Raw genomic sequence first — 25,979 nt, 5'->3', positions numbered from 1 at the left:
AAAAGAGACCCTATTTTAAATAGTTACCATGTTTTATGATCTACATCCATTTTTAAATATTATGTTAATGATCTATAAGCATCTGTGAAATAATTATAAACAAATATATTAAAAATAAATACATATTAACTTAGTTGATGTATTTGTTTCTCATTCTAATTAAGTGAACTGAGCAGTATAGTGTCATACTTATAAGATTTTTTATTCTATCAGTGAGATTGTATATATGTATATAAATCATATAATTTTTCCTTAAAAGATTAAAAAAAGATTTTAATGCTCTTTAAGCACCTATACAAAATAATTATGTAAAAGTACACTGACAGTACAGTCTATATCAACTGATTCTATGGATTATTTTCATTCTTATACACTGAGAATGAGCTAAATAGCATTAGAGGTCAAACGATTCCTTATCTTATGAGGACCTCTAGTGTTCATCCCTGGTATTAGAGCTTTAATCTGACAAATTTATGTGACACTTTTAATGTTTTTGGGGCCTCTGAGCACGATAACATTTTGAAACTACACGTATTTCCTAAGAATTTCTTGTTCTTTATATGTAAAAAGTTTTGATGAGTTAGAATAATGCAATTTAAAGATATATGAAAATAACTCTTCATCTTTTTTATTGTTACTTTCATAAATCACCACATCAACACCGTTCAAGATATCCCAAAGCCGTTCACAATATAGGGAACATTTTCCCTATATTCTGATGATGATGATGATAAGAACATGTAATTCATGATGATAACAAAATGTTATTATTGCTTGCTTTACGTCCACCACTTCTGCTTAAATGTCATCGTTACCTATCTGTACAATTTGTGTGTGGATATTGCTTTGCAGGTGACTCCTGTTATAAGACATCACTTTTAAGCGCTACATAACTAAGAAAGAATCAATTAGGAAAACGGTGCCCAGTTGGCACATGCATTCACAGTAACCCTCAGTCAGTTGGATTTAAAGTTTACTGAATTGAAAGGGTTAAACTTTAAAATCAACACACAGACACATACACACAATATATAAAATTGCCAACCAGTTTCATTTGTTAACATTAACTATATTAGTTAACATGAACAATAATTAAATAGTATTTATTAATGTTAATTAATATTAAGCTAAAAAAAGTATTCATATATTGTTTAATGGTAAAATAGTATATTTTAACATTAGTTTATGTACTGTGAATTAACATGAACATGAACACAGTTCATGTGGGTGTACAGCAATACACAAAGTGCTCTATAAACGCTTCTTTCTTTCAAAATATCTTTAAAAATCAAGTTGAGTATTGTAATGGGGCGATATATATATATATATATATAACTGATCCTAAAATGGTAAAATTTTCAGATGTTTTGAACAGATAACAGCAAAGTTTGTTTTGTTGACAAAGTTTGTCTTGAAACTGTTAATTAAAATGTTATATTCAATAAATAACACTATGAAAATAAATGTCTATCAATGAAGATAAACCGCTCATGCTAAAAAGTTGTATTTTTCTTAATCTTTTGCTATGTGACTGAATAGGACAAGTTCATGGTACAGTTCAGTAAAAAATAAATAAAAAACAACAACTGCAAAATACGAACAATGAAAGACTTAGTGACCCTTTATATTTTCTCAAAATATCAGACTCTCAAAGATCAAACATATTTATGTAACATCAATGTGCATTTTTTCCTCAAAGATGGTCTTTAGCAAGACAGCATGTTCTACTCTCTCTCCCTTTCACCCCTCCCCCTTCAGTCTCTCTTCAGTCACTTAATGGTGACTGAACACAGACACTCAAGGCAGAGTGACAGCAGGCTTCTGATTTCTTTTTTTAATTTTCTTTAATTCGTAGAAGCTTGAATTAAATTGATATTTACAGCACTTGCTCAGAATGATAAGATCTCTGTGTGAAAAAAGTTTTAAATAGTTAAGATGCTGCACTTTAAAGATATAGAAAATGACGGTTATACATCTTTAAAAAATCACCACGTCAACACCGTTCAAGATATCCCAAAACCGCTCGCAATTTAACATCTTCAGAATCTTCTCTCCATGTTAAAAAAGTTTGGTGTGAACAGCTTGTTCTTCTTAGGAGGAGTATAAATTTGTTTACAGCCTGATTTTTCCAAAAATCCACATTCAAATCAAAATAGCCGGCTTCCTGTTGGTGTTAGCTAATTAGTTTAATTTAGAAAGTTGTCCAGATTGATGAGAACAATATATGTACAGAGTTTGGTGACTGTAGGAAAAACTAACCCCCCAACTTTTGTCAAAAGATGGCGCTATAGAGTGCCTGCTCCACGCCCATTTATGACCTTTTGCCAGTGTCTAACTATCATTAATATTGATGTGTGTGTTGAGTTTCATGAAATTCTAAGCATGTTATCTGCCTCGAAAAGACAGGAATCTAATTTTAAAGTTTGAGACGTTGCCATGGCAACAGCATTTGATTTATCATCGACCCCTTTACATATTCTTATCGGCCGTGTTTTGACATGATTTTAATGAAGTTTAAAGAAAATCAAGTAAAATTAAGAGGCTGATTTCAAAGCATTTTGAAAATGACACGCTTCCTGCTGCCAGTTGGTGGCGCTATAACTTTGACTCATAATAGTCACCTTTATGGAATCGGCATCATACAACGAACAATCTGGTGAAGTTTCATCAGAATCAGGCAATGTGTGCAACAGTTATTAGACACTTCCTGTTTCTCATTTCTCGCCATAACTTTGTCGCCTTGCCACAGCCAAACCGTTCGAGATATCAAAAATCCCCTCGCAATTTAGCGTCCCCAATGTCTTGAGATCATGCTGACCGAGTTTGGTGACAATCGTATGGAAATCCTGGGAGGAGTACGTTAAATTCCAGAGCATGCGCTTTTTATACAGCCCTAAATATCTCACTTCCTGTTGCATTGAGAAAATGACATAGAGTACAAAAGTTGTTCAGCTCAATGAGTACTATATGTGTACCGAGTTTCATATGTGTACGTTCAAGTATGTGTGCTATATGGCCCTCAAAATTCCAGGGGGCGCTGTAGAGTCCCCTTGCCACGCCCAGGTACCAGCCTCTGTGGCGTCCTGATGGCCGCAGATTCCGACATGTGTGCAAATTTTCAAGAGTTTTTGAGTATGTTAAGACCCCCTTAAGTGCCCGGAAGGTTAACAAAAAATAAAAAAAAAAAATAAAATTAAAGCTGCAAGCAGCGATGAACGGGCCCTCGCACCCGGGCTCACCGCCGACCGGTGGCTTTAGGAAAACAGCAAACGGTGGGCAGTATGCTTTTAATACAGTAAATATATGAGAAATATGTCATAAGTCATTTAAATGTGCCAAACTTCCCATTGGCAGCTGGTGGCGCTATGCCTATAAATGGCATGTAGATGTGTTCAGGCCAGCACTATTATCAAACATATGAAGTTTGGTGCAGATTGACCTTGGTATGTTTGAGTTAGTGAAAGATATGATATATCCTGGTGTCAACAGGTGGCGCTATGATAATATCTGAATATTGGCCTTTAGGTGTCTTCAGGCCAGGACTCTTACCAAACCTCTGAAGTTTGAGGCAGATCAGACATTTTATGGCTGAGTTATTACACCTATGTCCATGGCAAAACATCAAACTTTGTCAGGCCGCCACGGACACGCCCTTTACTGAAACTCAAGATCTTCACAATTTAACATCTCTAAGGCCTCTAGATCAGACTGACCAAATATAATGTTGATTTCATTAAATGTCTAGGAGGAGTTTGCTATAAACCTAATCCCCTGCAAGGACTTCAGATAATGCCAACTGTGAACCAAATGTGAACATTTTCCCTATATTCTGATGATGATGGTAAGAACATGTAATTCATGATGATAACAAAATGTTATTATTGCTTGCATTACATTCACCACTTCTGCTTAAATCGTTACCTATCTGTACAATTTGTATGTGGATATTGCTTTGCTGGTGACTCCTGTTATAAGACATCACTCTTAAGCGCTACATAACTAAGAATCAATAAGGAAAACGGTGCACAGTTGGCAAATGCATTCACAGTAACCCTCTGCTAGTTTGGATTTTAAGTTTACTGAATTGAAAGGGTTACACTTTAAAATCAACACAGAGACACATACACACAATATATAAAATGTTGCCATCCAGTTTCATTTGTTAACATTAACTATATTAGTTAACATGAACAATAATTAAATAGCATTTATTAATGTTAATTAATATTAAGCTAAAAAAAAGTATTCATATATTGTTTAAAGGTAAATTAGTTTATGTACTGTGAATTAACATGAACACAGTTCATGTGGGTGTACAGCAATACACAAAGTGCTCTATAAACGCTTAATTCTTTCAAAATATCTTTAAAAATCAAGTTGAGTGTTTTAATGGGGCGATATATATATAACTGATCTTAAAATGATGGTTTTCAGATGTTTTGAACAGATAACAGCAAAGTTTGTTTTGTTGTCAAAGTTTCTCTTGAAATTTTTAATTATTATAATTTTATATTCAATAAATAACACTATGAAAATATTGTCTACAATGAAGATTATTCACTCATGCTTAAAAGTTGTATTTTTCTTAATCTTTTGCTATGTGACTGAATAGGACAAGTTCATGGTACAGTTCAGTAAAAATAAATAAAAAACAACAACTGCAAAATACAAACAATGAAAGATTTAATGACCCTTTATATTTTCTCAAAATATCAGACATATTTATGTCGATTACGCTACAGCAATGTGCATCTTCCTCAAAGATGGTCTTAAGCAAAACAGCATGTTCCACTGGTCTCTCTCCCTTACACCCCTCCCCCCTTCAGTCACTCTTCAGTGACTCAATGGTGACTGAACACAGACAGGCACAGGCAGAGTGACAGCAGGTTTCTAATTTCTTTTTTTAATTTTCTTTAATTCATAGAAGCTTGTATAAAATTGATATTTACACCACTTGCTCAGAATGATAAGATCTCTGTGTGAAAAAAGTTGTAAAGAGTTTGGATGCTGCACTTTAAAGATATAAAAAAATTACGGTTATGTTTTTTACTACATCTTTAAAAAATCACCACGTCAACACCGTTCAAGATATCCCAAATTAGCTCGCAATTTAACATCTTCAGAATCTTCTCTTCATGTTAAAAAAGTTTGGTGTGAATACCTTATTTTTCTTAGAAGGAGTGTGAATTTGTTTACAGCCTGATTTTTCCAAAAATCCACATTCAAATCAAAATAGCCGGCTTCCTGTTGGTCTTAGCTAATGAGTTTGATTTAGAAAGTTGTCCAGATTGATGAGAACAATATATGTACAGAGTTTGGTGACTGTAGGAAAAACTAACCCCCCAACTTTTGTCAAAAGATGGCGCTATAGAGTGCCTGCTCCACGCCCATTTATGACCTTTTGCCAGTGTCTAACTATCATTAATATTGACGTGTGTGTTGAGTTTCATGAAATTCTAAGCATGTTATCTGCCTCGAAAAGACAGGAATCAAATTTTAAAGTTTGACACGTTGCCATGGCAACAGCATTTGATTTATCATCGACCCCTTTACATATTCTCATCGGCCGTGTTTTGACATTATTTTGATGAAGTTTGAAGAAAATCAAGTAAAATTAAGAGGCTGATTTCAAAGGATTTTGAAAATGACACGCTTCCTGCTGCCAGTTGGTGGCGCTATAACTTTGACTCATAATAGTCACATTTATGGAATCGGCATCTTACAACGAACAAACTGGTGAAGTTTCATAAGAATCAAGCAATGTGTGCAACAGTAATTAGACACTTCCTGTTTCTCATTTCTCGCCATAACTTTGTCGCCTTGCCACGGCCAAACCGTTCGAGATATCAAAAATCCCCTCGCAATTTAGCGTCCCCAATGTCTTGAGATCATGCTGACCGAGTTTGGTGACAATCCTATGGAAACCCTGGGAGGAGTACGTTAAATTCCAGAGCATGCGCTTTTTAAACAGCCCTAAATATCTCACTTCCTGTTGCGTTCAGCCCATGACATAGAGTACAAAAGTTGTTCAGCTCGATGAGTTCTATATGTGTACCGAGTTTCATATCAATACGTGCAAGTATATGTGCGCAGTACATCAAGTTTTCAAACTGTGTTCCAGGGGGCGCTGTAGAGGCCCTGAACAACGTCCGGGTCCCAGCCTCTGTGGCGTCCTGATGGCCGCAGATTCCGACGTGTGTGCAAATTTTCAAGAGTTTTTGAGTATGTTAAGGCCCCCAAAAGTGCCCAGAAGGTTTAAAAAAAAAAAAAAAAAAAAAAAAATAAGAACCCTTAGAAGAACAATAGGGCCTTCGCCCTTTTGGGCTCGGGCCCTAATTAAAGCTGCGAGCAGCGATGAACGGGCCCTCGCACCCGGGCTCACCGCCGACCGGTGGCTTCAGGAAAACAGCAATCGGTGGGCAGTATGCTTTTAATACAGTAAATATAGCAAAAATATGTCATAAGTCATTTAAATGTGCCAAAATTGCTGCTGCCAGCTGGTGGCGCTATGCCTATAACTGATTATTGACATGTAGATGTGTTCAGGCCAGCACTATTATCAAACATATGAAGTTTGGTGCAGATTGACCTTGGTGTGTTTGAGTTAGTGAAATATATGAGATATCCTGCTGCCAACAGGTGGCGCTATGATAATATCTGAATATTGGTCTTTAGGTGTCTTCAGGCCAGGACTCTTACCAAACCTGTGAATTTTGTGGCAGATCAGACATTTTCAGGCTAAGTTATAACCACTTCTATGTCTATGCAGAAACATCAAACTTTGTCAGGCCACCACGGACATGCCCTTTAATGAAAACTCAAGATCTTCACAATTTAACATCTCTAAGGCCTCAAGATCAGACTGACCAAATATAATGTTGATTTAATTAAATGCAATCAATGCAAGGACTTCAGATAGATGCCAACTGTGAACCAGTATGCTACAAATAAGAACATGTAATTCATGATGATAGCAAAATGTTATTATTGCTTCCTTTATATCCACCACTTCTGCTTAAATGTCATTGTTACCTATCTGTACAATTTTTGTATAATATATTTTTGTATAAAATCAATTGTTGTCATAACTAAGAATCAATAAGGAAGACGGTGCCCAGTTGGCACATGCATTCACAGTAACCATCTGCTAGTTTGGATTTTAAGTTTACAGAATTGAAAGGGTTACACTTTAAAATCAACACACAGACACATACACACAAAATATAAAATGTTGCCATCCAGTTTCATTTGTTAAAATTAACTATATCAGTTAACATGACCAATAAATAAATAGCATTTATTAATGTTAATTAATATTAAGCTAAAAAAAGTATTCATATAAAGTTTATGTACTGTGAATTAACATGAACATGAACACAGTTCATGTGGGTGTACAGCAATACACAATAAAGTGCTCTATAAACGCTTCATTCTTTCAAAATATCTTTAAAAATCAAGTTGAGTATTTTAACGGGGTGATACATATATATAACTGATCTTAAAATTATGGTTTTCAGATGTTTTGAAGAGATAACAGTAACGTTTGTTTTGTTGTCAAAGTTTGTCTTAATTTTTTATTATTATGATTTTATATTCAATAAATAACACTATGTAAATATTGTCTATCAATGAAGATAAATTGATCATGCTAAAAAGTTGTATTTTTTAAAATCTTTTGCTATGTGACTGAATAGGACAAGTTCATGGTACAGTTAAGTAAAAAATAAATAAAAAACAACAACTGCAAAAAATGAACAATGAAAGACTTAGTGACCCTTTATATTTTCTCAAAATATCAGACTCTCAAAGATCAGACATATTTATGTAATTACACTACATACAGTATGTGCATTTTGTTCAAAGATGGTCTGTAGGATGGCTCTCTACTCTGTCACCCTCTCTGCCTCTCACCCCTCCCCCCTGCAATAATGAGCTTCTCTGTGCCTGACTGAACGCACACACATACTGTAGAGACATTCACCAGAGTGACAGCAGGTTTCTGAGTTCTTTTTTAAATTTTCTTTAATTCATAGAAGCTTGTATACATTTTTTATTTCCAGCACTTGCTCAGAATGATTAGATCTCTGTGTGAAAAAAGTTTTAAAGAGTTTGGATGCTGCACTTTAAAGATATAAAAATATTTTTTACTATATCTTTAAAAAATCACCACGTCCACACTGTTCAAGATATCCAAAATCCGGTCGCAATTTAACATCTTCAGAATATTCTCTTCATGTTAAAAAAGTTTGGTGTGAACAGCTGGTTGTTCTTAGAAGTAGTGTGCATTTGTTTACAGCCTGATTTTTCCAAAAATCCACATTCAAATCAAAATAGCCGGCTTCCTGTTGGTCTCAGCTAATGAGTTTGATTTAGAAAGTTGTCCAAATTGATGAGATTAATATATGTACAGAGTTTAGTGACTGTAGGAAAAACTAACCCCCCAACTTTTGTCAAAAGATGGCGCTATAGAGTGCCTGCTCCACGCCCATTTATGACCTTTTGCCAGTGTCTAACTATCATAAATATTGATGTGTGTGTTGAGTTTCATGAAATTCTAAGCATGTTAACTGCCTCGAAAAGACAGGAATCTAATTTTAAAGTTTGACATGTTGCCATGGCAACAGCATTCGATTTATCATCGACCCCTTTACATATTCTTATCGGCCGTGTTTTGACATGATTTTGATGAAGTTTAAAGAAAATCGAGTAAAATTAAGAGGCTGATATCAAAGCATTTTGAAAATGACACACTTCCTGCTGCCAGTTGGTGGCGCTATAACTTTGACTCATAATAGTCACATTTATGGAATCGGCATCATACAACGAACAAACTGGTGAAGTTTCATCAGAATCAGGCAATGTGGTCAACAGTTATTAGACACTTCCTGTTTCTCATTTCTCGCCATAACTTTGTCGCCTTGCCACGGCCAAACCGTTCGAGATATCAAAAATCTCCTCGCAATTTAGCGTCCCCAATGTCTTGAGATCATGCTGACCGAGTTTGGTGACAATCCCATGGAATTCCTGGGAGGAGTACGTTAAATTCCAGAGCATGCGCTTTTTAAACAGCCCTAAATATCTCACTTCCTGTTGCGTGGAGCCCATGACATAGAGTACAAAAGTTGTTTGGCTCAGTGAGATCTATATGTGTACCGAGTTTCATATCAATACATGCAAGTATGTGTGCGCAGTACATCAAGTTTTCAAACTGTGTTCCAGGGGGCGCTGTAGAGGCCCTGAACCACGCCCGGGTCCCAGCCTCTTTGGCGTCCTGATGGCCGCAGATTCCGACGTGTGTGCAAATTTTCAAGAGTTTTTGAGTATGTTAAGGCCCCCAAAAGTGCCCGGAAGGTTGAAAAAAAGAAAAAAAAAAAAAAAAAAAAAAAAAAAATAATAACCCTTAGAAGAACAATAGGGCCTTCGCCCTTTTGGGCTCGGGCCCTAAAAATAAGAATCCTTAGAAGAACAATAGGGCCTTCGCCCTTTTGGGCTCGGGCCCTAATAATAATAATAATCCTTAGAAAAACAATAGGGCCTTCGCCCTTTTGGGCTCGGGCCCTAATTAAAGCTGCGAGCAGCGATGAACGGGCCCTCGCACCCGGGCTCACCGCCGACCGGTGGCTTCAGGAAAACAGCAAACGGTGGGCAGTATGCTTTTAATACAGTAAATGTAGGAGAAATATGTCAAAGTCACTTAAATGTGCCAAACTTGCCGCTGCCAGCTGGTGGCGCTATGCCTATAACTGATTATTGACATGTAGATGTGTTCAGGCCAGCACTATTATCAAACATATGAAGTTTGGTGCAGATTGACCTTGGTGTGTTTGAGTTAGTGAAATATATGAGATATCCTGCTGCCAACAGGTGGCGCTATGATAATATCTGAATATTGGTCTTTAGGTGTCTTCAGGCCAGGACTCTTACCAAACCTGTGAATTTTGTGGCAGATCAGACAGTTTCAGGCTAAGTTATAACCACTTCTATGTCTATGCAGAAACATCAAACTTTGTCAGGCCACCACGGACATGCCCTTTAATGAAAACTCAAGATCTTCACAATTTAACATCTCTAAGGCTTCAAGATCAGACTGACCACATATAATGTTGATTTAACTAAATGCAATCAATGCAAGGACTTCAGACAAATGCCAACTGTGAACCAGTATGCTACAAATGATGATAAGAACATGATTCATGATGATAGCAAAATGTTATTATTGCTTCCTTTACATCCACCACTTCTGCTTAAATGTCATTGTTACCTATCTGTACAATTTTTGTGTGGATATTGCTTTGCTGGTGACTCCTGTTATAAGACATCACTCTTAAGTGCTACATAACTAAGAATCAATAAGGAAGACGGTGCCCAGTTGGCACATGCATTCACAGTAACCCTCTGCTAGTTTGGATTTTAAGTTTACAGAATTGAAAGGGTTAGACTTTAAAATCAACACACAGACACATACACACAGAATATAAAATGTTGCCATTCAGTTTTATTTGTTAGCATTAACTATATTAGTTAACATGACCAATACATAAATAGCATTTATTAATGTTAATTAATATTTAGCTAAAAAAGTATTCATATAAAGTTTATGTACTGTGAATTAACATGAACATGAACACAGTTCATGTGGGTGTACAGCAATACACAATAAAGTGCTCTATAAACGCTTCATTCTTTCAAAACATCTTTAAAAATCAAGTTGAGTATTTTAACGGGGTGATATATATATATTTATAACTGATCTTAAAATTATGGTTTTCAGATGTTTTGAAGAGATAACAGTAACGTTTGTTTTGTTGTCAAAGTTTGTCATAATTTTTTATTATTATTATTTTATATTCAATAAATAACACTATGTAAATATTGTCTATCAATGAAGATAAATTGATCATGCTAAAAAGTTGTATTTTTTTAAATCTTTTGCTATGTGACTGAATAGGACAAGTTCATGGTACAGTTAAGTAAAAAAATAAATAAAAAACAACAACTGCAAAATACGAACAATGAAAGACTTAGTGACCCTTTATATTTTCTCAAAATATCAGACTCTCAAAGATCAGATATATTTATGTAATTAAAATACATATGTGCATTTTTTGTTCAAAGATGGTCTGTAGGATGGCTCTCTACTCTTTCACCCTCTCTGCCTCTCACCCCTCCCCCCTGCAATAATGAGCTTCTCTGTGCCTGACTGAACGCACACACATACTGTAGAGACATTCACCAGAGTGACAGCAGGTTTCTGAGTTATTTTTTTAATTTTCTTTAATTCATAGAAGCTTGTATACATTTTTTATTTGCAGCACTTGCTCAGAATGATTAGATCTCTGTGTGAAAAAAGTTTTAAAGAGTTTGGATGCTGCACTTTAAAGATATAAAAATATTTTTTACTATATCTTTAAAAAATCACCACGTCCACACCGTTCAAGATATCCAAAATCCGCTCGCAATTTAACATCTTCAGAATATTCTCTTCATGTTAAAAAAGTTTGGTGTGAACAGCTGGTTGTTCTTAGAAGTAGTGTGCATTTGTTTACAGCCTGATTTTTCCAAAAATCCACATTCAAATCAAAATAGCCGGCTTCCTGTTGGTCTCAGCTAATGAGTTTGATTTAGAAAGTTGTCCAAATTGATGAGATTAATATATGTACAGAGTTTGGTGACTGTAGGAAAAACTAACCCCCCAACTTTTGTCAAAAGATGGCGCTATAGAGTGCCTGCTCCACGCCCATTTATGACCTTTTGCCAGTGTCTAACTATCATAAATATTGATGTGTGTGTTGAGTTTCATGAAATTCTAAGCATGTTAACTGCCTCGAAAAGACAGGAATCTAATTTTAAAGTTTGACATGTTGCCATGGCAACAGCATTCGATTTATCATCGACCCCTTTACATATTCTTATCGGCCGTGTTTTGACATGATTTTGATGAAGTTTAAAGAAAATCGAGTAAAATTAAGTGGCTGATTTCAAAGCATTTTGAAAATGACACACTTCCTGCTGCCAGTTGGTGGCGCTATAACTTTGACTCATAATAGTCACATTTATGGAATCGGCATCATACAACGAACAAACTGGTGAAGTTTCATCAGAATCAGGCAATGTGGTCAACAGTTATTAGACACTTCCTGTTTCTCATTTCTCGCCATAACTTTGTCGCCTTGCCACGGCCAAACCGTTCGAGATATCAAAAATCTCCTCGCAATTTAGCGTCCCCAATGTCTTGAGATCATGCTGACCGACTTTGGTGACAATCCCGTGGAATTCCTGGGAGGAGTACGTTAAATTCCAGAGCATGCGCTTTTTAAACAGCCCTAAATATCTCACTTCCTGTCAGGTGGAGCCCATGACATAGAGTACAAAAGTTGTTCAGCTTGATGAGTTCTATATGTGTACCGAGTTTCATATCAATATGTGCAAGTATGTGTGCGCAGTACATCAAGTTTTCAAACTGTGTTCCAGGGGGCGCTGTAGAGGCCCTGAACCACGCCCGGGTCCCAGCCTCTGTGGCGTCCTGATGGCCGCAGGTTCCGACGTGTGTGCAAATTTTCAAGAGTTTTTGAGTATGTTAAGGCCCCCAAAAGTGCCCGGAAGGTGTAAAAAAAAAAAAAAAAAAAATAAAAAAATAAGAACCCTTAGAAGAACAATAGGGCCTTCGCCCTTTTGGGCTCGGGCCCTAATAATAATCCTTAGAAAAACAATAGGGCCTTCGCCCTTTTGGGCTCGGGCCCTAAAAATAAGACATGCATTAAGTAATTTCCGTGCTCTCGACGCTTCACACTCCAGTCCAGCGGGTGGCGCTAAAACACGTACATTCTTCATTGCCAAACACCATTAAACTTCAGAGGAAGAAGATTAGTTTCATTGTGCATTCTGTTGTCTTGTCGTGATGCTGTGTAATACAAACTGTGAGAAATGTTATTTCTGTAAATGGTAAAATGCAGTTTTTAAATCAGGTCAGTAAATACCTGTTAGTATTTAGATCCCCACAGCTGTGACTAGGTTTTAAAGCAATAAGGAATATCTGGAGGAGTATCAGCTGAACTGTGAAGATGATGTTGTTTGTTAAAGAGGAGAATGAAGAGGACATGAATGAACCAGAACAAAGAGAATGGAGAATAAAACACGAGGAACCAGAACCCATGAGAATAAAACAAGAGGAACAAGGAGGTTTGTTTTAAATTTTCATTTACATTTAATGTATTTTGTAGTATTGGGCTTAAAAAATATCTTTAAAAACATGGTGCCCATAGATCCTTCATCTAAAAATTAGACCTTAACTATTATTAAAATGTCTTAAATCCATGTTATAAAGTTCTTATGTTATACAAATTAATAGTTAAACTTTATTTTAGCATGTTGTAATCGTAAAACTGTGATGAGCGTGTTATCTTAATAGCATTATATTCAGTGTTTGGGTTAACTATAATTATAAGTAATGCATGGTACGTAATAATGTTCCTTTTTCCAGTAAACTAGTAAAATAACACATTACTTTTTTTATTTGTCGAGTTACCTATTCCCCCATTTATTGATTAAAAGTTTTCCTGTCTTCATGTTGAGAGAAATTGTAAGATTTTACTTTATTTCTCAGTGTTCCTCAAAATGAATAAAAAGAGTGAAATTTAACACAGACCTTAAATAATACAAATATGTGTATGTATGTTTTTAATCCCATTGTATTAACCAATGTCTTCGCAGCTGACCTTTGTTGATCCAATTCATCCATGAGCAAAAATTACTCAAGATAATCTAACATTTGGTTTATTTTATTTTATTTTATTTATTTATTTATATATATATATTTTTTTTTTTTTTTTTTTTTTTTTGCATTGCTGAAGAGTTTACATTTTTTTCTTCTTCTGCGGTCTTCTGTACAGACATGAATTTACTTTTCTCTTGGGCTTTTACATTTGACAAACATAGAACTTTTTATATTTAAAAACAAACAAGCCCTGCCCAGATTTAAAAAGTAACAAAACGCATTAGGCCGTGTTCATACTTGCCGTCTTTTTTGACAAGAAAATGTTGACTAGGGCGTTTTTTTTTTTAGTAAAAAAAAAAAAAAAAAGGCTGGCAGCGTTCTGTTACAAAAAGCAGCAGAGTGCGTCTTCTGTTGCAATAACAACAGCTGCAATAGTAGCGCAGTGCTGTGTGGTGAAGAAATGTCGAGAAAGAGCCTCTTTGTGATGTATATTATGATAGAGTTGTTTACTATCATACAACTCCTTGTGCTCCGAAACTAGTTTATCTACCGGCACCTTCTCCATTTTTTTCTTGTTGTTTTTGTTGTTATGGAAACGATAGGTCCCGCTACTCGCTTGTCATTGGTCAGCTGTCAAAAAAGCGCTTGACGTAGGGCGTTTTCTTAAAAAAAGTTCATATTTTTTCAACTTAAAAAGACGCCGGCGGTGGCGTTTAAAAAAAGCGCTAGGGCTTTTTTGAAAAGACAGTTTACTCCATAGGATTAGAATGTAAAACTCCCGAACAACTTAGGTAACATTAGTGACAACCGCTTTTATAGAAACGCCATGCAGTGTAGAGTTCTGCATTTTACTTTTTTCTACGCTCATTAGCCCAGGCTTCGGGCCAATTTTCACGTCATAGTTCAGATGCGGGCCGGAATTCAGGTCTGTTTTAGGATACTCTTTCTTTTTATGTTTTAGACGTCCATCAGTTGTGATGAAACTTTGAGACTTCACTTTCACTTTCGAGACTCGGATGTTTAGTGTGTCGGCCAGCAGTGCCTTCAGCGCATAATGAAGGAGTTTTTGTTTCTGATTTGTTTTATTTCTAGGGGAATAATTTACTATATATATATATATATATATATATATATATATATATATATATAATTTTTTTTTTTTTTTAATTTATTTATTTATTCATCACATCTGTGAGGATGTATTCGCTGAGTTTCGGTTCAGTTTTGTGAAGCGCGTCTATTCAAGAACGAGACGGAATGCACATCATGTTTGTTTTCTTTATTTTATAAAAGTTTTGTTTGTAATGTTTGTTGATATAGTGTGTGCCCAGAAATACAAGTAGACAATGTACAGTTCCAAATGATGTATTACTCTTCCTATGTGGGCAAAAATGACGGATGATTTTAAATGGTTTACACTAAAAAGCAAGTGTTCACACTGGCGCCAACATGTCCTGTAAAACCCGCTTCAGTTTCAATCTCTGCAAAAATGATCGGATACGCGCCTAATAGTGCACATTTATCTATCATTTAAACTAACATTGTTTTATATGTGGACTGTTTTTATATCTGTATAATGTCGAGTAACGAACAAACAAATGGTCCAAATGTTTTTCTAAATTAACTTGCTAAAAACTAAACAAAATATTATCACATGAAAAACAGAACTATTGTAATATAGCTGAAACCAGCGGAAAAGGATGGGCTTGGGTCAGACTCTGGCTCTAATGCAGTGTGTGTGAAACCAAACTGGTTGTTTAAGAAAAAAACTAAATCCAAATGCTTTATGATATAATAAGACAGAAATAAAGTGATTTGTGTCTGCTCACTTTAATAACTCCATAAACCCGATCACTTTTTGATCTGAGCTTAACCCAACAAAGTGCTTGTAATCTAATGATTGTTTTTAATAAGCATTAGATTAATTGATTATCAAAATAATCCTAGTACACAAATGGTTTTCTTTTTTTCAAATGTCCCAATTGATTCTCATTTATTCATTTTAGGGCTGATGAAAGTGAAAGAAGAAACACAAGATCTGAATGAGGTAGAGGAGAAACATCAGTGTCAGAAAGATCATGATGTGAGTTCCAGCAATCAAATAACAGACGTCAAACGGCCTTTCAGCTGCTCTCAGTGCGGAAACACTTATAAAGAGAAAAGAAGCCTTGTGAAACACATGAGAATGCATCATGGGGAAAAGCCTCTCACCTGTATTCAGTGCAGAATCACTTTCAAACAGAAAAGAAGCCTTGTGAAACACATGAGAATGCATCATGGGGAAAATCCTTTCACCTGTATTCAGTGCGGAAACACTTATAAAGAGAAAAGAAACCTTGTGAAACACATGAGAATGCATCGTGGGGAAAAGCATTTAACCTGTATTCAGTGCGGAAACACTTTCACGTGTAACGAAAACCTCAAGTATCACATGTTAATTCATGCTGGAATAAAGCCTTTCACCTGCTCTCAGTGTGGAAAGAGTTTTACCAGGAATAGGCAACTAAAGGATCATTTGGTAACTCACAATTCAGAAAAACCTTTCAGCTGTGCTCAGTGTGGAAACACTTTCACACGTAAAGCAAACCTTAAAAATCACATGTTAATTCATTCTGGAATAAAGGATTTCAGCTGCTCGGAGTGCGGAAAGAGTTTTACAAAGAAAGGACAGCTTAAGGATCATTCAGCAACTCACACTTTAGAAAAGCCTTTCGTCTGCTCTCAGTGTGGAAGCTCTTTCACCCGTAAAGGAAGCCTCAAGACTCACATGTTAATTCATGCTGGAATAAAGCCTTTTACCTGCTCCCAGTGCGGAAAGAGCTTCATAAATAAAATGCACCTTAAGGATCATGTGCTAACTCACACTTTGGAAAAGCCTTTCAGCTGCTCTCAGTGTGGAAAATCCTTCACTCGTAAAACAATCCTCAAGAATCACATGTTAAACCACACTGGAATAAAGCCTTTCAGCTGCTCCCAGTGTGGAAAAAGCTTTACACAGAAAGGACACCTTAAGGATCATTTGCTAACTCACTCTTCGGAGAAGCCTTTCGCCTGCTCTCAGTGCGGGAAATCTTTCACTCGTAAAGGATACCTTGACAGACACCTGTTAATTCATGCTGGGATAAAGCCTTTCAGCTGCTCTCAGTGTGAAAAGTCTTTTACACGCAAAGCATACCTTGAGGCTCACATGTTAAGTCACACTGGGATATAGCCTTTCAGCTGATCTTTACATTTATTCATTTAGCAGACATGCTTATTCAAATTGACTTTCAATTGGACCTTAAAGAGGCAAGTAAGAATCATATCACTCTGTAGCCCAAGACTGCCCATTTAAGCTAAGCAGGGTTGACCCTGGTCAGTATCTGGATGGAGAACTCCTGGGAATACTAGGTTGCTACTGGAAGAGGTGCTGGTGAGACTAGCAGGGGATGCTCACCCTATGGTCTGTGTTGGTCATTAAAAGTCCCAGGATGTCTTTCAAAAAGAGTAGAGGTGTGACCTCTGCAACCTAACTAAATTCGTTTTTTTAGGATGAAAGAGATTCAAAAGTGTCTGGGAATCAGCGTTCTGGATTGGGGTTGAAAGATCATACCCAGGAACTATGAATGAAAATGCTCTGGAAAAGGATTTTGAGCCTCTCTATGATGGTACCACGAGATGTTACTCGTAGATATCTGGGCCCGTATTCCCAAACCATTTCATCTTACCACTAAGAGTTCTCCTAAATAATTTTTAGTTATGAGTTTTCTCTTAAAACCTATTAACAAAGCTGCTGAGACAAACTTTTACTAAGAAATGGAGAGAAGTCATAATTAAAAAGAGTAAGGGTGGGGTTGACCTTGTTGCTATGGATGATGTCAGCGTGCTAATTAACTATGCAAACAGTGATTGGATGATGGGAGAGGGGTCTGTCAGAGATGTGTTCATAGAAATATTGTAGAGCACAATATAATGTTTCCATATTCAAATAAAGATTTTAAAATGCAGGCTAAGTGTCACTAATTAAACAAGTATATGTTCAGCCTTTTACATGTGTGCTTCTCATAAACAGTCAGCTGATATGCATACAAACAGCCTTTTAATCAACAGAGTAGAATAATCATGACATGCAAATGTAAAAGAAAACCAAACTGGATGTAAGAACGGCTTGCCCAACTTGTTAATGAAAACAACAAGCATATAATCCAAGGACAATTTGGAGTTGGCATAACCTCCAAAAAAAAAAAAAAAAAAATGCGCGTAGGAAAACGTGTGCAAATGAATGCAGAGTGTTTAAAAAAATACGTTTCGAGGCAAATTGCCAGCAACAGCCATTTTAGGTTAGTTGGGATTTGGTCTTAGTGACTTAGGAGTCCTCTTCACTACTCCTAACATGTCACAGATTTAGGAGCTAGTTTCAGTGCTAAAATACTTTGTGAAATACTCTTAGAGCTAAAATGTTGGAGTTCTAAATTTAAGACTGACACACCCATTATTTTTATATTTTCTCCTAATTCAGCAAGGTATGAGCTACTTTTAGCCTTAAGATGTTTTGTGAATATGGGCCTAGGCTTCTGCAGGGAATGTAGATTCTCAGAAGGGAGTAGAAGTGGTCGCTGAACCTATATGCAAGCATTAATGTCTTGAACTTGATGCAAGCCACAACCGGCAGCCAGTTCAGGGAAATGAGGAGAGGTCTAGTGTGGACTCTTTTGGGCTGAATAATTCTGAATAATTTGTAGAAGTTTGATTGTGCATGATGGAAAACCAGCCAGAAGAGCATTGCTTAGAAATGACACGGGCCTGGACAAGAAGTTGTGCAGCATGCTCCATTAGGAAGGGCCTGATCTTTCTGATGTTGTTTCAGCAGAAAAAAGGATTTTGAGGATTTGATCATCAACTGAGAATTCACACCAAAGAGAGATGGCTCACCAGAAAATGTATACAAATTAAAGCCTCATGTATGTCCTGTTTGTGAAAGAATATTTCTACAGGTTTTGGAAGCATGGAGAATTGTGTGCTGTGTAGAGATGGATATTATGTTTTTAAACGCATTACTGCTTTATTACTGCTGATCCATCTGGTATTTTTATTGGTTCATTTTGTCATTTAAAAACAAAAACTCTCAGTATGAGTGTTTAAAGGGAAAGAGAAGAACATAAAACAGACAAGATCAGTCATTAATGTATTTAGTATTTTCTACAATAATACTACTTAAATGCAGACTGAAAACTCACCTGTTTAGTTGTGCATTTATTGAATGAGCACTGTGCTACGTCCGAACAGACTGCATTATTTTATGTATAATCATTTTACTTTGCTAATTAATTTCAAAATCAATTTTTTAAATCATCTTATTATTATTTTACATTTTTATGATTTTTATGCTTTTTATGTGATGTGATGTGATGTGATGTGATTGCATGGTTGGGCAAGACAGAGTATAGTCTGACTGTCTGATCAGTAATTACTGTTTGATTGCGTAGTAAGGTAAGACAGAGTATAGTCTGACTATCTGTACTGACGTAAGAATACCCTCAGCGAGAGGCTGGGAAGAGCGCTACACAAATTGAAATACTGTGTGATTGCATGATTAGGCAAGACAGAGTATAGTCTGACTGTCTGATTAGCAATTACTGTTTGATTGCGTAGTAAGGTAAGACAGAGTATAGTCTGACTATCTGTACTGACGTAAGATGATTTTTATGCTTTTTATGTGATGTTGTCACGTATCTGGTCTTCCCTGTCATCATAAACTCTTGCACCACACTTCATGGACTTCATTCCCCATAAGCCACTGCACTAATCACTGCATTCACCTGGCCCTTGTTTCTCACTGCTCTGATTAGTTCTCACAGCTTCACCTCATCACTCTGACTGCATTTAAGCCACTCACACACAGCCACGTTGCGAAGTCTTATCATTCCCTATGGTTGTTATTCTAAGCGTTTTCCATGTTTCCATGCTCCCTGGCCTTGTTGTTTCCTTAGTTTATTCCTGGTTTGTTTTGTTTGTCTTATTTGTTTTCTTTGTCACTTTGGACTGCCCTTCTGGATTTCGACCCCCCGCCTGTGTTACGGATTACTCTCTGGATTGTCTTTGAGGTTACTGTTTGCCGATTTTGACCCTGTCTGTTTGACCACGTCTGTTAAATAAATGCTGCGAATGGATCTGAACGTCTCTGACTCCTCCCTGTGACAGATGTGATGTGATGTTCTATTGTGATTTTAATTCATTTTTATGTACAGCACTTTGAATTACCATTGTGTATGAAATGTGCTATATAAATAAACTTGCCTTGCCTTACAATAATGTTTATGACAAAGCTGAAGATGTCAAATAATTAATGCATTAACTATCAAACATGTAGTTAAGGCTGCTGTTGTCACGGTAAAGAGATGCTGAGAGATGAGGTCTGGGTCCAAATGCAGGGAAGGTAAGTATATCTTTAATTACAAACAAAGAAACTAACAAAATCAAAGGCCAACACAGCACAACACGACTTAAACACAAAGACAGAACAAAACAAGAAACACGATCTAGAGCCAGGTTCAGGAATACAGAGCCACACATACGAATACAATGCAGACACGATGATGAGTGGGAAATGAGTTCTTATAGTCCGTGTGATTGGGAACAGGTTTGGGTATGATGAGTGCTAATGACAATAAGACAGGTGTGAACGATCAGGGAAGTGCAGTGCAAGGGAAGGGAAACAGCGCTCTCAGGTGGCTGCGGGAAACCCCACAGCCCAGATCATGACAGCTGTTATTCATCCATGAATCTGTATGACTCCAGTTGTAGTTAAGGATGGCTCTTTGTTAGTTCATAATCAACACCTTGATTAATCAATATATATGATGAATTAAGTATTAATTTAGGCATTAGTACATGATTATTCATGTAACCATTTATAAATACACATTAATAAATTGTAGACTCAAATTTGATCAAAACCAACTGTCTTCATGAATGAGGATTAGAAGAGAAAAATGAGAGAAGTCCAATCTTTCTGTTAAAATCACACAAGGTTCCCTAATGGCTAAGGGCAATTTCAGCAAATAGTTGATATTTTGCTTCCAAAAATGTCTTCTTCTTTTTTTTAAGAATACCTATAATGCAAAATGCACTTTTACATGGAGTTGGGACATGAATACAGTCAGGTCCATACATATTGGGACATCGACATAATTCTAAAATGTTTGGCTCTATACACCACCACAATGGATTTGAAATTAAAAGAAACAAGATGTGCTTTAACTGCAGACTGTGAGCTTTAATTTGAGGGTATTCACATCCAAATCAGGTGAGCAGTGTATAAATTGAAACAGTTTGCTTTGCATATGTGCCTCCCACTTGTTAAGGGACCAAAAGTAATGGGACAGAATAATAATCATAAATCAAACTTTCACTTTTTTAATTCCACTTCTTTCCCTAAAAAAAAACTTTGGTTGCTTTTGCAGTATGCTTTGGGTTATTGTCCATCTGCACTGTGAAGCGCCGTCCAACGAGTTCTGAAGCATTTGGCTGAATAGTGTTTGGATGGAAAGGAGGAAAGGAAGATGGCGCCGCTGTGTTTGGCTTGCCACTTGCTGCTCTGTTTTCTCTTCCCAGATCGACCGGAGCTTGGCAGCGCAAGAAGATTGCGGGAATGTTACCGGTGGCTTCGGCTGGTTAGCCCCAACATCGGCGTTCCGTCTCCGTGTCCCCGCCATGGAAAAACATCTACCCGGTGCTGCATCCAAGGAAATCTCCGTCCAATTCCTCGCGTGACATCGCCGCCTGTCAACTCGACCACGTTCCATATGGCACTTTGTAACACCAGATCGCTCAATAACAAAACATTTGTCCTCAATGATGCCATCTCCTCTCATAATCTGGATTTGTTTTTCCTCACTGAAACCTGGCTCTGCCCAGGGGACGTCAGTGCTTTCTCGGAACTCCTCCCCTCTGGCTATCTTTACCTCAACACCCTGCGACAAACGGGTAGGGGCGGGGGGATAGCCACCATATACAGACAGCCACTGAAGTGCCGCCAGCTGTCCACCAAGGGCTTTTCCAGCTTTGAGTTACAAGCATTTGTGCTCACACTGCCCTGTCCTATTTTATGTGCAATAATCTACCGGCCACTTTCCAATTAAACAAGGACTTCTTAAATGATTTTTCAGAGTTTCTGTCAGAGTTTCTGCCAAAGTTTGACAACATCCTAATCTGTGGTGACTTTAACATTCATGTTTGTTGCCCCTCCGATAATTTTGCTAATGATTTTAAGGCACTTCTCCACTCACTGGATCTGACCCAGTCCATATCCTGCCCAACTCATAGGTTAGGTCACACCCTTGATCTCATCATCTCGCGTGGGGTGACAGTATCAATTTGTGAGGTCCTGGATTTTCCCGTATCTGATCACTCTCTCATACAGTTTGACATCCGTGCTGCTCCACCGGCACCCACATCCACTGCCCCCCAACGTCGGCGAATCATTACCTCTTCCACAGTTAATGACTTTGTTGCTGCCTTTACTGCCTCTGATCTCTGCTCTGCTGCTGACTTGGCATCACCTCCGTGTCCTGACCTTTTCCTCTCCTCCTTTCACACCATTTGCTCCCAGATTATGGACTCTGTTGCCCCCTACAAGGTAATGGGTACCAAAAGCCCATCAGACCCCTGGCTCAATGATACAACTCGGGCCCTCAGGCGTCGGTGTAGACAGGCTGAGTGTAAATGGAAGAAGGATAGGCTGCAGGTGTCACTGGAGATGTTTAGAGACAGTCTTTCCACCTACCAGAGAGCAGTGAAGGAAGCTAAAGGGCAGTACCTCTCCAATCTCATCAACAGCAATAGCCATCGCCCTGGAATCCTGTTCAGCACTATTAACTCTGTGATAAATCCGGTGTCCGTTGGTTTGAATGATGTATCTGAACACACCTGTAGCGCATTCAAACAGTACTTTTTGGACAAGGTTTTGTCTGTTAGGCAAGCCATCACACAGGCCCCTGCTGCTGTCATACCCTCACAAGCGGCTCAATGTGTGCCAGGGTTGATTGTAAAATCAGCGGTTGTATGTAAAAAAAAAAACATAATGAATATTGTACAATAAAACAACACTGCACCGAAAAGCAAATGTTTTTTTAACCAGTCTAATGAATCTTTTCCGTTTCGCAAAGTGAAAACACGGCCGTCCAATAAGAGTTGAGGACGAGCATGGTGTGTTCACAAGCCGACAACACATTAATGTTCAAACAACATGGAAAAGTTAGTTTTGCGATCTTCAGGAGAACACTGTCCATTTTCTTTCACATGCACGAGTGTTACATGAGTCAGTGCAACATTTTCCAAATTCCAAAAAAATACATGAATTAAGAAAGCAAACATACATGATTATCTTATCTTGCTGTATATTGAGCAGCAGGTGATGTTAAATCCATATACAAGATCTGAGGAAAAATGCATTGTTGGTCGACGCCACCTAGCGTGCAAATGTGAATTAGTGGAAGGCAAACAATTGGTGAACAAATGAAGTAAATCACTCGACAAATTAGTTCATATAGTGTTTATTTTGGGCAGTAGGATTATACAAAATATATGTTAATATAAACTTAAATTAAGTAGCCTAAATAAAATTGCAAAAAACTTTCTATCAATACTTTTTTAAGTACACAAGTCAAGTACTGTTGTACTTTCACTTGAGTAAAATTGAAAAAGGAGTATTTTTACTGCAGTATAATAAAATATTATTGCAGTAAAAGTACTCATTTTTAATTTTTCAACTGTGATTATAATTGAATAAATGAATGAAGAATATATGATTGAATAAATGACTTTAAAAGAAAGTACACAACACAAATGTATGGTTGCTTTCTTCAAGCAAAACACACAAAGGCTGCATTGAGGATCCTCAGATACATCAATTATTTACAAATATCATATATGGATTACAAGTAAAATGGATGTGCATTAAAAAAAGAATTAGTTTCTTCTCACACAATGACCTAGTTTACAAAGTTGGGTTATAAGGTGACAATTTCTTTGTAATGATTACATAGTAAACTGTTAAGGGTGTAAGTCTGTTACAGTTCTGTCAGTTTATGTCTTAGTCATGTCATGTATTTGGTTTCTCCCATTGTCTCCCCCTGTGGATCTGTGTCATTTTGGTTTAGCCCCATCATCTGTGTCATCTGTATCACCTGTGTCCCCGTAATTAGTCTGTCTTTATAAGCATGTGTTTGAGTTCTGTCCTTTGTCGGTCCTTTTGGTTGAATAGATGTGTGTGATGTTCCTGACTTGTTCCTGCCTTGTTCCTGTCGAAGATTTATATTAAATATATTGTGTTTGGTAATTCCTGTCGTCCGTCTCGTCAACTCCTGCACGCACCCGTAACATAAGGACCGACCAACTACAGTTTACCTGGCGTCTTTCCCTGCGTTTATTTTTTCGTTTTTGTATCAGTGTTTGTTTTATATTTTTTCCCTCATGGATGACCCCAACGTCGCCATCATTCTCCTGAAGCAGGGGAGACGCTCTCTCGAGGACCACGCCAGAGACTTTCTGTTCCTCGTTCCATCAACTCACTACCCGGACAGCTGCTTGTGCACGTTCTTCCACCACGGACTTAATGACAACATCAAGACGCAGCTGTCCGGGGAGGGTCCTCGAGAGAGCTTTGCCGGATTCGTCGAGTGGGTGCTGGCGTCCAATGGATCTTCCTGGACTGTCGATTTCATCGAGGAGGACGTCAGCCCCGCTCACAACCCAGAGAGCAGCCAACCATCGCCCCGACATGCAGAGCTGGAACCCGAGCGCACCGCGGATGCAGGACTAGAGCCGCGAGCGACAGCGCCAGAGTCCTCTCCGGCTGATCAGGTGCGTGAGTCGGAGTCTACATCTCTGACGGTGGATTGCGACGTGGAGCTAGGGAGGGAAATGGAGAGCCCTGCCCACTGCAACTCCGCTGGGGGTGAGCTGGATATCTCTGGGGACTTAATTGACTTTGTTTCTGAGACTGTGGATATTGACACGCCGGATTTAATAGACTTTTTCTCTGAGCCACTGACGCGCATTGACTTCCCTCCCACCCGCCCTCATCTGTCCGAATCTGCCTGGTTCCCGCTGGTTCCGCCCAGCCGCCCTGAGTCCCCGCTGGTTCCGCCCAGCCGTCCTAAGTTCCCCAAGTCAGCCGTCAGTCCCCTTGCTCACCCTCAGCCCACCATCTCTGCAGTGGGCTCGCCGCAGGGATGCCTGCTCACTTCGGTGGCAAGGCTGGAAGTTCCCTCAGCTCCGCCTCCAGCCTCCGAATCCAGACCTCCACCTCGGTCCTCCGACCCTGCGGCTCCACCACGGCTCTCAGCGCCCTCCTCTCCACCGTCGCCCGTCGGTCCACCAGCTCCACCGGGCTCCATCGTCTTTCCGGCTCCGCCCTGGTCAGTCGTCACCCCATCGGATCCTCAGGACTCTGCTCCTCCGGCTGCGCCTCGTCACGCCGTCCCACCGGCTCCTTGGGACTCCTCCTTCCTGCGGGCACAGCCTCCATCCTCTGTCGCTCCGGCTCCGCCGCGGATCTCCGGGACTCCGCCTCCGCCTCGGCCGCCAGAGCCCGTTCCGCCTTGGCCCTCCGGATCCGCGGTGTCGCCCTGGATCTTCGGCTCTCCATCTCCGCCTCGGGTTCCTCTGTCAGCTGCTCTGCCTCTGTCGGTCGGCCCCACGGAGTCGGCGGTCCGTCCTCCACCATGGCTCCTCCCTCCGTCGGCTCCTCCGTGGGCCGTCATCCTGGCTGCGATCTGGGTCCTGCTCCCCTGCTCCAGGTCCCTCCTGTGTCTTCCCTGGCTCCTCCCTCCGTCGTCGCCCCCTTGGACTGTCCTTTTTGTTTCCTGGACTTGTGTTCTGGTCCTCCTCCGGGGGTTGCGTCCTCCGCCGGAGCCCCCTCCCTTATTGACTCTGTTTTCCTGGTTTTCCGCCCCTCTCGTTTTTTCGTTTTTTCTACGGCGCGAGGACGCGCCTTTCCGGAGGGGGGCGTAATGTTACAGTTCTGTCAGTTTATGTCTTAGTCATGTCATGTATTTGGTTTCTCCCATTGTCTCCCCCTGTGGATCTGTGTCATTTTGGTTTAGCCCCATCATCTGTGTCATCTGTATCACCTGTGTCCCCGTAATTAGTCTGTCTTTATAAGCATGTGTTTGAGTTCTGTCCTTTGTCGGTCCTTTTGGTTGAATAGATGTGTGTGATGTTCCTGACTTGTTCCTGCCTTGTTCCTGTCGAAGATTTATATTAAATATATTGTGTTTGGTAA

At 38.6% G+C, this 25,979-nt stretch overlaps 1 protein-coding gene across 1 annotated transcript in view; it reads right to left on the bottom strand.

Moving 5' to 3' along the window:
• LOC141343073 (uncharacterized) overlaps positions 1–25,979 on the bottom strand; it is a 509,078-nt gene that overhangs the window by 277,009 nt on the left and 206,090 nt on the right. The gene's annotated exons all lie outside the window — the stretch shown is intronic.

This window comes from Garra rufa, chromosome 1, assembly GCF_049309525.1.
Source record: "Garra rufa chromosome 1, GarRuf1.0, whole genome shotgun sequence".
In the NCBI taxonomy this organism is placed as follows: Eukaryota; Metazoa; Chordata; class Actinopteri; order Cypriniformes; family Cyprinidae; genus Garra; species Garra rufa.
This window is presented reverse-complemented; position numbering and strand designations above follow the sequence as displayed.